Here is a 16,067-nt window from a genome sequence, read left to right as displayed (position 1 = left end):
AGCCCGCACAGTCAGTATTATCCTACTAAACGGTACACCTAAGTACTAGAACACTCCGACCTCTGCAACTTTAATTTTGCACTGCGATACCGCCGTATAAGCATTGCCTCGCAAGGCCAAGCTGGTCAATATGGCGCTTCATATATGCTTCTGTCTCCTCATCGTCGCTTGCTTGTCTTTTTTCTTTACAGCGTTGCCTTTTTTTTCGCAGCTCCTGTAGCGCATTCGCGGACCATTCTTTCATCTTGGCCTACACCAACTTCGGTTGCAGGATATGAGCTACAATGTTGTTTGGCGTTACTCTTCGATCGACGTTCATTCAGATACATATCTCGGCTAGGACAAGAAAATATGTTCCGCATTATCGCTACAATTTTGTGCTGAGGAGAGAGCAGTCCACTGCGTCGTCGTGGCCGAATCCTTGAAAATACTCTCTGTAGCAGCTATGCCCCATCAGTAATTGTGTTAAATAGTAATCAGAGTCACCATATCTTCTCTCAACCCATGTCTGCACGCTTCTGATGAGTTTATGTGTCCACTTCCCTTTTGTCGCTAAGCCCCAGCGGTTTTGTTACTCATTTATGCTCCCCTGTCTTTCCTCTTTACGCTCTACCGCCGTTAGTCGCCTGCTTAGGATTTTGGCTTTGTCATAGACGCTACCCAGTTCGGAGGTCATTATATCTGATGGCATGATACCCGATATGACACACACCGCTTCATACGGCACTGTCCTGAGAGAACATGCAACTCTGAGAGCGCTTAGTCTAAAAACTATTTCCGCCTTCTTCGCGTATGTTTTCTGCATCATAGCTTTCCCTAATTTAGGTGCTGCAGCCATGAGTGTAGACTGACTAACTTTAACCAGAAATGCTCTTCTGCTCTGGATGGGATCACTAATGTTGGTCATAATCCTTGTCAGGGCCGCCGTCCCCATTATGGCCTTACCACATGCTTTTTGCTCTGAATCTGAGGAATTGTTTTATAATAAATAAAAGGTTTAATAGAATATTCAAAAGCAGGCTACCAGCTTCTAAATATTTTATTAATTAAAAGCTTACTTGCATACAGTACCATGGAAAATGTGAAATTAGCTAGCATTTAATTTAATTTAAAATAAGAAAATCTCCTCGGCGCAAAATGCATGTTTTTCCTTAGAAGTCCCTTGAAAAGTGTATGAATTCGTTCTGTTGACAAAATCATATAATCTTACTAAAATGACCTAGACTTCCACCGGCTTTTTGCAATTTCAATTTCTATTCTGTCATATCATTAGACGCATACAATTTCTTTCTACTCATTTCATGCCATTCACCTGCCAGAGTCATCACAAGTGTTAAACTGGGTCACTGCACTATTGGCACCTTAGTCAGTAGAAAGGGTGTATCTCCCAATGACTTCTGCAGGAGTTGTGGAGATGAAGAAGGAATTGAGTCGTTACAACACCTCCTCTGTGCATGTCCTGTACCTCAAAGAAGGGTGCCAAATATTTTGGTGATGATGATTTACTTTGAAGACATGGGAAATTCACAAAATGTCTCACTAGAAGAACTAGTTGCCTTCTCAATAATATCCAAGACGTTTAAGCAACTTAGTTAGGAAATGAAAATCAACTGCAGCAATCACAATGGGCCTTAGACCCACCAAATGTCTTGTCTTAGACAAGCAACCTGGCTCACCTAACCTAACCTATGCCACTCAAATTATCATTGGACATATGAACTAGTAAAACTGTTTCGAAAGATTTGATGCTACTTTCTATAGGCGCTTGAGCTTAGAATACTTGAATAGCAAAGTTTCTACGGAATCGTGACCATAATATATATAAATATTTCAGCAAACATGATTTTCTGTTGCATACTTTTAGGCGCTTTACCATTGAGTAAATTTCAAGCTATTTTATGCCACTCAAAGCTCTACTACCCCAATAGGACACTTAATATGATTCTTTCTCGATGCGTACTTTCAGGCGCTTAAACCTATAATGCATAAGTAGTGCAGCTATGAGGGATGAAGTGCGACTCGGAATAATAATAAATAATAATTTATCTACTTTTAGACGCTTTATCAGTGAGCTAGTTTGAAGCGGTTTGATGCTAGGCAAAGTGAAACCACTGCAATATTCTTAAACCCTTTCTTGGTGCGTACTTTAAGGCGCTTAAACATTTAATGCTTAAATAGTGCAGTTTTGCGTGAGTTAGTGTGTCTCGTGACCGCAAAACCTATATATTTTTTTTGGCTTAGCTGATTTAGTTTTTTGTTGCATAGTTTTAGGGACTTCACCGTTGAAATATTCTTAAGTGGTTTGATGCTATTCAAATTCGAACTACTGCAATATCACTCTAAACTGTTCTATATCACATTTATACTGCATACCTTTAGGTGTCTGAGTAAATAATGCTTTGTTCATAGAGCTTCAAGGTGCTTAATACGACTTAGAACTGTAACACCCATACATTATTTCGGCTGCATGTCTTTGTTTTGTCTTGCATCAAAACTGCAATACCTATGCAACGGATTAATTAACCAATTTTTTTTGCTGCATGCTTTGAGGCGCTTCAACGCATTTTTACATAGCTTGAAGTAATTTGATGCTATTCAAAGTAAAACTTCTAAATATCGCTGTAAATTCTACTAATACACTTCTTGTTGCATACTCTTAGGTGTTCGAACATCGAATCCGTAAATAGTACAGTCGAGCGAAGTGGATTTTGCGGTTAGCCGCAGCAGTAACTTAAATTATTATATTATATAACCCTACTTTGTTGCATATTTTTAGGCGCTTAAGCGTATATAGAATAATATAGAAATTTGTCCACTATTCAATTATTTGACACATTTGCGTCAAATTTGTGTTTAAGGCTTACCTTACGGCCCTCTACTGTTGTTATCACCGTTTACTAAAACCCATTTCTGCTCATGTGATCATTTTCTGGGTCAAGCCAAATATAAGACGCGTTTGCACTCTAAACCAAATTTTTTTTTCAATTTTTCTCAATAAATTTATTATAGACGCAGTGGCAGTCTTAGTGAGTCATTGTAAAATATTTTAGAAGTAAACTTTGGGTTAGAACATTTCTTTCACGTAACTAACACACATTTTGATAGGATCTTCTATCAGCCACAGATTCGAAACCTTAGGCACGAAGAATCTTTTTTCTGATAGCGGTCTTCTCCATGCAGGCAATGACAAACCTCCGAGTGTATTTCTGCCAAGAAAAAACTCCTCATAAAAAATGGTATATCGTTCGCAGAGAGCATACAACTGTAGGTCCCTCCACTTATGCAAAAATATCAAGCCGCACACACTAAATAGGAGAAGGAGCTCAGCCACATACCCAACAAAGGCTGTAAGTCTCAATTATTATTGTTTAATATATATTCTGAATATGAATCACAGCGGACTCAAAATACAACTTTTATGCATATCTCATCACCACTTTTCCTCTATGAGGCCATTTCGTGAGGATTGTGTCCATTTTAGGCCAAAAATTTAACATTTGAAAACTGAAAAAAAAATTTCACATTTCTCCATATTTCGCAAATGTTTTAAATTCATCCCTTCAACATAGGTAAAAACACAATTAAACTCAACTACAATCGTATTGATTTTACGGCTTACGCCTACTCTATCCAGCCTACTCCTAGGCGCCAACCTATAACGCCCACCATTCGCTCAACATACCAATTTAAAGCACAACATTTTGAGTTCGCCACTCGAAAAGGGTAATAATTGCGTGTCACACGCCTGTTTTTAAAATGTAGCACACCGGTAAGCAAAAGAAAGGAACCAAACGGAATCGCATTATACCAAACGGTGACGAAAAGTAAACAAGTAAAAGTTGTGAAAGCTGATGCCGAAAACCAGGTCAAATGGCAGCTGCGCCAGCAAACTTAAACTTCACATTTGCAAACTGCTGCAAGTATAATGCCCTGATAAACAAGCATACTCGTACAAACAAAATGGAATGCAATGCAAAAACAAAATACATATTGAAGAGTGTACGGCTGAGTTTGACTTGAGCGGTGGCGTTGCAGCGAGAAGGATGATGGGTGGGTATTTAACAAAAAAGTGAGTTGGTGGTATGAAAAATGAAAATGCCTGAAAAATGTGCACGAAGTTTGCATGTTGTGCGTCATTTTGTTGTTCTACTACTTTCATTAATAGTTAGCTGCTTCAAATTTGATTTTATTAATATTGCAAAAAAAGTGCATAAAAATAAAATAAAAACAAAAGTTGGCGCTGAAAGGTCGATTAGCAAAAATGGCCAACTATGTAATAGCAACTTAATAGAGGTAAGGAAAAATAAAAATAAGCAGACCTAATGCGCTTAATTGAAAGTTTTACGTTAAATGATGGTTTAGTTGAAATGAAAATAGGTTAAAAAAGGAGTTGGAAATATTTTCTGATAGGCTGAAATATTTTTGCAGAAAAATGCGCACGACATATGTAGCAAAGTGATTTTAGTTTTGAGGCAAATTGAGGTAGTAATAATTAAGCTTTTTGATATATGTATTATTTTATACATGGATTTCTACGATATGCCCAAATAATGGCATAAGAAATAAAATTTATGTGAATAAGCATAAAAGTAATATGCGTTGCAATATAAAGTATTTGCAGCATATTGCCGGAGAGTTATTTTGTGCTTTAATATATGGAGGAACGAGTGGAATTTTCGAAACATCCAAATTGTGAACGAAATCAATGCAGTGTGACTAAGTAGCAGTGCGTGGGTATAAAAAAATTGTGGCGAAACAAAATGGAATTTTCGAAACACTTGAAATTTTAGTACTGATCAAAAGATATTTATGCTAAAATGCGTTTTTAGTGTGTATAAAGACATGAACTGATAAAATTTGTATGCAAAACAAGATGGAATATTCGAAACCTAATTGATTTGTTGGGACCTTGTAACTGCAACGGCAGGAAACTTGTATTTAAATCATTTTTGGTTATATTTGTTCGACCACGATACTATAAGTGCTACAAAATGCAACAACAATAATGCGATTACTTATGTACAATATATAAAAGAATAATTTTTTGGAAAATGGAATAGCTAAGCGAAACAGCTAAAGAACGACGTGTGGGCATGGAATTTAAGTGCAAACACTTTAACCAAATATTTTGCGGGTTATCGATGTCTTAAAAAGGTTAAAACAGTTTTTTTGTTTTTTTCTGTTTTTCTGTGTTTTTGTTTTTGTGTTTTTTTTGTTTTTGTATTTTTTACAATATTTTTTATTTTTTGTTTTTTTAATTTTTTTGTTTTTTTTCTGCTTTGTTTTGAGTTTCTTTGGAAATAAGCTATGTTCGATAGTTCAAAGTGACAAAAGCTGTAAACTGGCTGATTTCTGCAAATAAACAAAAAATTACACTTTTCGTACCTTCTAGTAACCTACATTCAGACGGCTAGGCCTAGTCTTGTGCAACTGCTTTGACTTTCAAATGACAAAAATTCCGTTTCCATGCTGTGGACCATAGCCACAATAATTTAGATTTATGTATTTCCTAGCGCCTTTAAGCTAACGGCATTCGTTTCACCTCACACTCTTCCACCAGGTAGCAACAACTTTATCTGCCTTATGCTAAAGTAATATTTTAAAAATTTCCTTTACACGAAGTGTGAAACTCTAATTCCTCCTACTTTACCATCTCTTTCTATCTCTCTGCGTCACACTCTTTCTCTCCCCTCTCCCTGCATCTATGCATTCTATGCCCTTATGCATTGCCTCGAAGCAGTTTCTGCCACTTTTGCTAAACAATTGCATATCTGCAGGCGCCGCAACACTCTTGTAAAAGTCCATACAATGAAACAGCGCCGGCAGCGACAGCAATACAATCACATGAACATAAAAAGTTAATTGCCTTTTCGACTTTTGTTGGCAATTGTTGTGATACAATACAATGTGTGCAATCATGTGGTGGCCCGCGGGTATTTACATGCATATATGTGCATGTAAGTGTACGAGTGTACGCCTAAAAGCATGCCGACAATTCTCTCATTGCACTCGGACGCCTCACACACAGTGCTTAGAGAGTGTGCCACAGTTGTTTAATGTTATTTTTACAGGTTGTACTGCAACATGAAAACAAAACAAATGAAATGGCCACAAATGTATATATATTTTATTTATTTTGCATACATTTATGCGCCCTAATATGTGTTTTGTATGGGTGTGTGTGTGAAAACAAAAATCACACTTATTTGTTTGTACATTTCGGTTGAACGCAAAATGTTGTTTGCACTAATTGGATTTATGTACGAGTTTTAGCGCCTATTTGTATGCCGCGCGCTCATTTGCATGTGCAATATTTTAAAGATGTTCAAATATAAATGTGTGTGTGTGTATTATTTTAGTTGCTCTTTAAGTTTTGGGTAAATGGTGGCGCTTACATTTTAATGCGTTTTTCATTTGCATTTATTTTATTTGCATTTATTGTATTTGGCCATTTGAAATTATTGCCTTAGGAACGAAATGAAAGTAGCAAAACCGAGATGTAAATTGCAGGGAAATGATTATAAGTATTATGGAAAAAGCATAGAGAAGCCACTCAAGATTTTTGCTGAATCACATGCTGCGAGGTCTCAAGGTAAGCCAGTATCGAAAGCAGTTGATCAGAGGGCAATCTAGGCCAATCAGAGTGAACATATTCTTCTGCTTTATTATAAGCAATTCGTTAACGACTGTCAGCGATTGTGCATAACATTCAATACATAAAAATAATGCAAATATAATAGTAATTAAAAATATGCCTGCAAAAAACGTATACTTGTAGATATTTATAAACTTTTTAGCTCATTGATTTTGAAGGTCCTTCATCAGCGATCGCTTGATCTTGTTGAATAAATTCTGCAGATCGGACTGTTTGTAACAGATTCTGCATCACCGCCTGATGCTTCTAATTCATGGCGAACCTCACGAACAAATGAAAGGCGCTCTTAACAAAGTTAAAGATTTCTAAATCGGTGTGATTTGCTTATCTAACGGTGATAACTGCATGTCTCTTCATTTCTTGAGTTAAGTTATAGTCATTTATGTCGTATCTGAAAAAGAGCAAAACGAAGACTAATAGTATCGGGAAGTTAAAGCAACATATAAGTATATGTATGTCCCCAACAATCATAAGCCCCCTGCACTTATCCGACTCGAAATCTGTACTGAAAGTTGAGTTAGGTTTAATTAGGTTGCAGCGGTTGCCCACAACGGGACACACTCAGGCTCATGCACATAGTGATACAGTGGGAAGAACTTGTCCTCTGGAGAGCTTGTCTTTTGGAGAACCTGTCCTCTCCTGAAACCAGTGTGAACGTTTCAAAAGTTTTAAAAGATCCCTGATTTCCACAATACTGAGATCTTCTAACTCATTGAAAAATAAAAAAAAATTAATAAATACATAATTGGGGCGTACACTTCTGTTAAGACATAAGAAGCTGGACAACAAGGTCGTACGGTCACAATAAGATCCTCCTACAGGGACCCTTGCTGCTCAAAAACAGATCAGACTACACAGTCCCCGACCTTAACTTTACGGTACGTTTTCCACCGAGAGCCGAATGGAGCAAAGGGAAGGTGATTGGAAGATACGATATCGAAATCTATACCGATGATTCTAAGATGAAATGTGGTGTGGGAGCTGGCTTCCATTCGGAGCTGCTCAACCTATCCCAGTCAATTTGTCTTCTTGACTATGCCAGCGTGTTCCAGGCAGAACTGTTAGCGATCAGAGAAGCATGCAAATCACTAAAACTCTACAAGGAAGTTGGTGCAAGAGTAGCTCTCTTCTTAAACAGTTAAGCAGCTATAAAGGCGTTGGACTCCAACTCCATTTCATTCAAACTAGTCTTACAGTGTAGAGAGGAGCTGGAAATGCTTAGTCATTGGCTTGAAATCACTCTAATATGGTTTCCCGGCCACTGGAACATAAGGGGTAATGAGATAGCGGATGAGCTATCAAGAAAAGGTTCGACACTAGAAATAGCAGAGGCAGTGACAGTCTTCACCCCACTCAACACATTAAAAGCATCCATTGCCTCACACTATCATGTTTTAGCCGAAAGAAGATGGAAGCAAATAACTACATGTATTACAACAAAAAACACATGGCTGTCGTACAAAATCCAAAGGACGAATGATCTGTTAGGATGCTCCCGGCCAAACATCTCACGCATCACTGCAACCCTTACAGGCTATTGGAAAGTAGGGGATCATGCAGCTAGATTCACCCTACCCTTCAATCCTATCTGCAGAAGCTGTCAAGCGGAAGGAGCGAAGGAAAGTCTTTTCCACTACTTATGTGAATGTCCAGGGCTAGCTATGGCACGACTCCGCTCCTTTGGTAAGCCTCTCTTGCAGCAAGTTAATGAGATCTCGAGATTAAGAATTTGCTGTTATACTTGGACCTCACTAAATGGATTTGACATAGAACAAAAACAAAAAAACATCATTATACGAGGACGGTGGTAGTAAAACGGTGCTGGTCACTAATTAGGAATATTTCAGTGGAAATACTCAACACTTCAACAACACTTCTGTTAGGTGTTGCTGATATCTGGCTATATACATTCAGTACTACAATTTGCAAAAAATTACAACCCGCCGAACGAGTCAGTTTAAGGTAAGTTAGATGAACTGCACTCGCACCAAAAAAACAAAAAAAAAAAAAACAAACTAGAGTTCATTCAGCGATTCAACTTACTAGTACACAAAAATGTTCAATGTTTCAGCTGAATTTGTTTAATTGTGGAAATTTTTATTTTTTAAATACAATTTTTCTATTTCTGTGCTCAGTCTAGTTCTAGAAGTGCGGAGCTTCAAAAATTAACTGAGCGCGTAAAAGTACACTAAATTTTATGTTATAAAATAATTTTTTTATTTGGGTAAAAATACCAGTCAGCTTATTCAAATACAGTCTCTAGAACTAATTTGTAATGTGAAAAAAATTATAATTTTTATAGGAACGAAATGGAATTTTCGAAGTAAAGCGTCTAAATGACACTTTAGTGATATATAAAATTTAACTTTTACTATTATTTTTATTTATTTGGTAAAAATACCACTAAGTACAATCGAAATCGGTCACTACAACTAATTGTTAAAGTAAAAAAAGAAGAATATATAGAAACGAAATGGAATTTTCGAAATAAGGCGTAGAAATGTCACTTTAATGGTATTTCTGTTAAAAGAAATAAAATTTAGCTTTTAGGAACGAAATGGAATTTTCGAAACAAATAATTTAAATTACATGGAAATGTTATTTCTGTTATAGCTATCACTTAATTAGATAGTAAGAAAGTTCGCATGGCAACTAGTCGGATGTGCTTTAAATTTATGAATATGTTAAGGCTCCTCTTTTTATTGAAACGGAAATAGAACGAAACTTGACTTCTGAAATGAAAATTTGAAATGTCATGTTATGTTAATGGTATATATTTTCATAGTTTTACATTTTTACATTTTTTAAAGTTAACTCTAGTAAATAATTAATGAAGTTGGAGTAATCAGTTCAAGTTTAAACCCGTTGTTATTATTACGATTTTTCTATTATATAAAATTTAAGTATGAAATTAAAAGATAGCAATACGCATTTATATGTATTCTTATTTGTAGGTCATACTTTTTTTTTTTTGTTTTTTTTTTTTTTGCAACTTCAGCCATCATCAACCACAGTCCCAACTCACAGTTTTAATCAGATTAAGTATTTTGTGTACCTTCAACCATCAATTTGGCTGAAAAGGATATATACGCTTCTTCACTCTTCTAACAAATTCGGGCACTTAGTTTGTCAGTTGTCTAACAAAAACTTTTACAAAAGGTGCAAATTACCCAAATTCGAGTATAATTAAAATGAGTTTCACTTTGTGTTTACTTAGGCACATACACTACAATGCACATAAACACTTACACACACATACACACACATTCACACTCATATGTGAGAACTCACTTTAATCCCAGTAAACTTTGTTTACAGCATAGCCGAAAGTATAACAGAAATATTTGTTTGGCTTTTCAATAGCCTTTGGCTAACCCAGAGGTTAGCTGTGTGGGTGGATGTGTGCATATGTGCCACTATTTGTGAACCTATGTATATGAGTATATATATGTATGTGTATGTGTATTGTTAGCCAGCACAACAAAAACGTTTACTCATTTTACTTACCACTTTGCCTCGAGTGCTACCGAAACGAAACGTCGCGCAACACAGGACAAAACATCAGCCAAACAATCAAATCCCTTTGGCTAGCTTACTTACGAGTATACGATTGCAAAGGCAACAAAAAGGAGGCCAACAACAATGACTTAGTTTAAAATAAAAAATAACTAAAAAATAGAAAAACAACCAAACGTCGTCATTTACAAAAATCGTAACGAACCGCAAAGTTTACTTCACAACTAAAAAAGGATTATTTGCGGCGCACAGTGGCGTTCAGGTCTCGTGCGCACTGCCAACGCCTCAACTCAATACGTTGAAGGGGTTCTAAACTATGTAGTTGTTGTTGCTGTAGTTGTTTGCGGCGTCCTTTGTCGATTCACTATTTTCTGTAATTTTTCTTTTGCACACACAATGTGCCGAACAAGAGTTGCGTGCAGAACGGCAAAGGAGAAAAGGAAATTTTTACTTGTATGTACTTCTTGTACTCACCGCTTGCCCTACCTATGCGCAGTCTATTCGCTGCATGTGAAATTCTGCTTAAAAATAATCAATCAAATCGTTACCTAACGAAGCTATTGAAATGCTGCTCCGCTATCAACTTCATACATACACCATTCACAGCTGACTTGCTTACTCATGCGCTGAGTGCTACCACCCCCACTGCTCCGCAGCCACCCTACTCTCCGGCTGGATGTACCCAATATTTGTTTGAAATATTGTAATTTTTTGTTGTTTTGATAGTGAAGAAATAAACTACTAAAATTGGCATGAAAAGTGAATTGGATTTGCGGTTAGAAAAGAACAAAATGTACAAAAAAAAACGAAAATTGTGCGCATTGTTAGTGCGCATTTAATATGGCCAGTTCAGTGAGAAGCGAGTGTTTTTTTTTTATAAAAACTGAAACCTATTTTCCGTTTTCAATCACTGATCCGCAAGTTAAAGAGGAAAAAGCAAATGCAAAAAATAAACTTTTGATCTATTTTCTGTTTGACTAAATTACTTTGTTCTGAAAAATGGAAGCCCATTTAAAACTGTTGCTTGTTGTTTTGGCTGCTTTAACATATTTCTATTTTTTTCCATGTGTTTTTGCCTGCAGCTGCATATACCGCAAATGATTGGTGGTTGAATCGGTGCATTTTGATGTATCACACACATACACCTACATGCCGAGATAAGTATGTATGTGTGTGTGTGTATGTAGCATGAAAAATGCACTTCAACTAAATTTAAATTCGAATCATGCAATTTGTTGTTGGTGGAACTAGGTAACAAAAAATATGTGGTTCTTGTATTGCGGATATCAGAGTTTAGGGACTGCAAGCGTTGATAAATGGTTTTCCATTAACGCTGTGATACTGAATAAAACGAAATGCATGTGTTGTTGATTGTTTATCTGTGTTGGTGAAAGTTTGATTTCGACTTGTATTAACCATTATTGCAGTTACCGACACAAAAAATGTATGCTTTTAGTTAAAGGCGCTTTTATTTAATTGAACATGAGTTATTAGTGCCTAATCCATCACGATGCGGGGTAATTACTTTTTCGTTTCCAAAATTCCAAATCGTTTCAGTGCACTGAAATGCAAAGTTTGTTTTACAAGGCTTAAGTTAGGATAGGTCATACAACTGCGCCCGTTATTTTGGATTGGGTTAAAGCATTTTTTGCGTTCCTGTAGCTGCTACAAAAGCATTTCCGCATGTGCTCGATGGCTACGATTTTCTCATCTCTACCTTCTTTCAGGGTGGTGGGTATTCACAAAGGAAGAAGGTTTAGTTTTCTGGCTCCTCTGAGCCATATATAGTGGTCGAAGTCTTGTGGACATGGCCTCCAATTTTTTTGAAAATTCGTTTATTTGTAGGCTTAGCAAAAAGTTAACTGAACAAATTTGGAACGTTTGAGATTTATAAAATGTTACTAATTTCGAAATAGAGTTTTGGAAAGTGAAATATAACTGTTTCTCTTTTACATTTTTATACATTTAAAAATTTTTTTTTTATTAAATATTTTATATCTTTTCCAAAAAAGTTTAATTTTTTTTGTTGAAAATTTTTTGGAATACATTTTTTTTTTTTGTCACTTGTGGCATTATTAGTGTCTAATTCCTCGCCAATACATTTTAGTTTTTTGCCATTTTTGGCTCTATCTGATTCCTCGCCAATTCTAGATTGGGCTTTAGATATCCATATTCAAAGAGTTGCTGGGAGTTTTGACATAGAGTTTCTTAAAGGGGAATAGATTCGATTCTATTTAACATTTTTATATATCTTTTTTATCTTGTTTGGATGAAATATTTAAATATTTTCGAAAAAAAAATTTATTTATTTTGTTCCTGATTTTCTGAATTACATTTTTTAATAATTTTTGGCTTAACAGAGTGATTATTCACCAATGCCAATCTCTCTATTAGGCTCTTGATTTCCATATTCCACAGAAATAAGTTCTTCTTGCCTCTAGGCCTTTCTTCCAGATTTACTTCACTAAGAAATCTGCAGTTTGCTTCTGTCATACAGTTAATCAGGTAGCTTAGTTTCTCCTGCATGGCACATCATTTTCAAGAAGCAACTTATTAAGCTGCTGCTTGTACTTGTGAGAGTAAGATGCGTTTTTGCGGAAAATTATCAAAGCAAGTAATGCAGTGGGAATCAAATCCACTACTTACTGCCTGCACACAACTACACTAGATCACTATCAAGATCAAGATCACTATTTCTTCTCTTAACCAATTATTTGTGAGAACGTAGTCACTGAAAGCAGTATACAACTTTCTCAATATACTTTAAGGTCACAGCACTTTCTTACTGAGCTGGAAATATTATTTGCGATAGAAATTCTGAATTGTTACGTCTTCTAAGGTTTCTGGTGAAGTCTTTATAGACTATGAACGCAAATACAACCACTTGTTCTGAAAATTCCAAAGCATTCCACCTGCCAAAAATTAGTGCGCATCCTCTTAAAAGAGTATGCACATCAGAAAGAGCTGTTGTAGTAACAGTTGTTGTTTGCATCGCATATCTTAAACTATTTTCTAAATTTTTTCGTTTGTCAAGTTTTTTTGTGAAGCCTGTAATGGCCATAAAAACCAATAAAATGATTTGTTCCGAAAATTCCAAAACGTTCCAACTACCAAAGAACTTGCGAGGACCCTCTTAAAACAAAATACACATCAGAAAAAGCCTTTGCAATTTTCGTTTTTCCTTGCATCGCATAACTTAAACTATTTCTACATTGTTTCGTTTGTCGATTTTTTTGTGTGAAGTTTCTAACGTCAATAAAGCCGATGAAACCACTTGTTTCGAAAATCCCAAAACGTTCCACTAAACAAAAATTAATTAGGACCCTCTTAAAACAAAACACAATTCAGAAAACGCCTGTCTAGCTTGTGCTTGCTTGCATCGCATAACTTAAACTAATTGCCTATTACCATACAGCCAATCATAACTTCAAATATCCAGTTCTGTGTCTTACGCTAACTTAACTGAACTTAATAGCTTTTGCAATATATTTACAAGTCATTGGCGAATTAGCAACCAGCACTGAAGACCTATTTACATCTTCAACAACCTATTCACTTGCCAACCATAAGCCTCCCACATGTTCCCTTGAGTCTTCTTTATGCCCAATACGTTATTGCTAGTTAAATGAGAAATTATTACTAGTAGCTAGCAATGAGATAGCAAATGCGATAGCGCATCACTACGCTAATATTGCTATTGTTCAAGCCCGCCGCCTTACTATATTCTTTCACACACATAGAAAAAATCCACCTTTCTCCATGTAAAGTACATACATACGTACAATACACGCACAAATAAAACTCTCTGTGGTCATATTTAAATAATGACGCCATCTCGCAGCAAAGTCACTTGGCAGCGCAATTTTCCAAACGCATTTCATATGCAGCCTGAGTAGCGACATTAGCTCGCTGTCTCACAGTCTTTGCACTTAACTTATTGGTATGGCCACAGACAATATGCACGGAGAGGTATAATTACAGGCGCACATATACTTGTGCAAATGACAAAGTTGTTGATGGACCCGACCGTGCAGGGATGTGGTGTTTGCAGTTAATATTCATTTTTTCTTTTATTTTTTGGTTTTTGTTACTGTCCACTATAGGTTTCCATTTCATTCGCGTGAGTGGCAAAAAAATTTCAGTCTACCTTACCTGTGTGACTGCTGCCACAACAAAAGCATGGTGGCAGTTACACGTGGACAGCAGTCGAAAATTGCGAGGTATACTTTGAGGCACACTGTAGGAGGCACAATGTATGTCTCAGTGGCGCATTTAAAATGAAGTCATTCTCTGAAATATGATGCTGTTGATGGGCGTACATGCCACGCTCGCACTGTCTGGGGAGCCAAGGTACGTACGTACGTAGCTCTGCGGTCGTAAAGTAAAAAAGAAATTTCGCCATTGCTGCCATTGAAGAGCGAGGCGGCAAATCTTTATCAAAGTAATTGCCTTCAACGCAAACTATTAAGATATTTATGCGATATGCCAAGATATGCACGATTATATTGGACATTTGCTGTGTGTTTGTACTTTTTTCACCGCCTCCTTCGCTGCTCTCATTTATTTTTTTGTTTTGTTTTTTCGGTAACTGAAAGTAAAGCGGAAGTACTGTGCCTGTGCCTGTGTCTGTTGTATGTGCCTATGTAGATTATATTGGCGATTGTGTTGGTGACGAGGCTTGATGTTGGGTATAGCTATTACTTTGTACCTTAATTTTTCCCCCACTCTCGCTATAGGCAGTTAGATGCCAAGCTGGCTATAGAAATGAGTATCTTCTTTTTAGTAACTTGACTCATTGCGGATTTTATTGGCAACAACGCCCCTACCATTACATGCTCCCCACCCGAGTAAAAAATGCCATCAACATCATCATGACTATGGTAATAAAAATAAAGCGTTGTTATTATTTTATGCGAAGGTAGTTAAAGCTTTGTCCATTGTGGTTGCTGATATGAACCAACCAACAAGTAAACAAGTGTTTCTGTCACCGTTGTGCCACTTCAAATGACGTCTGTTGACGTTCACAACTGACCGGCTGGTCTACTTTCATCTTGCAATGGTTGTTGAAATAACATTGGCTTTTTACGATAAGAACGCAAACACAAACAGATATGACAGTGATGCATAAAAGTGTGTGTGTGTGTGTATTTTATACTGCCTTGCTTTATGCCTTATTTCGCCATATATTATATGTACACACACACATATGCACTTATTTATTTTGCTGCTACTTACCTATATAAATATACGAGGATACATACTGCTTTGCTTTTGTGCTTGTATTGTTCATGATAAAATTTATCAACGTCAAGCATGATGAAGTAGTAGATAAGCGCTGCAATGGACAGCAGCCGCATGTACCCTAGATATGAAGAAGTTATACGTGCATAAATTGTTCATATAAAATGTGCAATAGCTGGTGCTCTGTTCTTTTTGTTGGCAACAAAGGTACATATAAATATTAATTTATATTATTTTATACGGCGAAGGAACTAAATGTTCTTGCTATAACATATTTGTTTTAATTGCAAATCAGGCCAACGATCAGATGAGTTTATAATAAAACTGGGTGCACAAAGTTGAGGAAAAAAAACCATGCATTTGATTGCAAATTACAAATTAGAAAGCAAATTGTGTGAAAACCTTGCTGATTTGTTCAGCCGTTGTATATATTTTCAAAATATGCACTTTGTTTCGCAAATTCCATATCGTTCCATATCATTTCGAAACTTCCGTTTGGCGTTAAAATGTTGGTAATAAGACATCAAAGCGCGTAGAATTAGCCAATCGCCTCTCTTTGGCGGGGTAACTCAGCACCTGAGGAGCTCTTTGTTTTTCAGGGAGCAATTCTGCTTAAGGCCGCTATCAATTTTTTAGTAGCTTCGTCTTGAAGTCA

This window comes from Anastrepha ludens, chromosome 5 (assembly GCF_028408465.1).
Source record: "Anastrepha ludens isolate Willacy chromosome 5, idAnaLude1.1, whole genome shotgun sequence".
NCBI lineage: Eukaryota > Metazoa > Arthropoda > Insecta > Diptera > Tephritidae > Anastrepha > Anastrepha ludens.
This window is presented reverse-complemented; position numbering follows the sequence as displayed.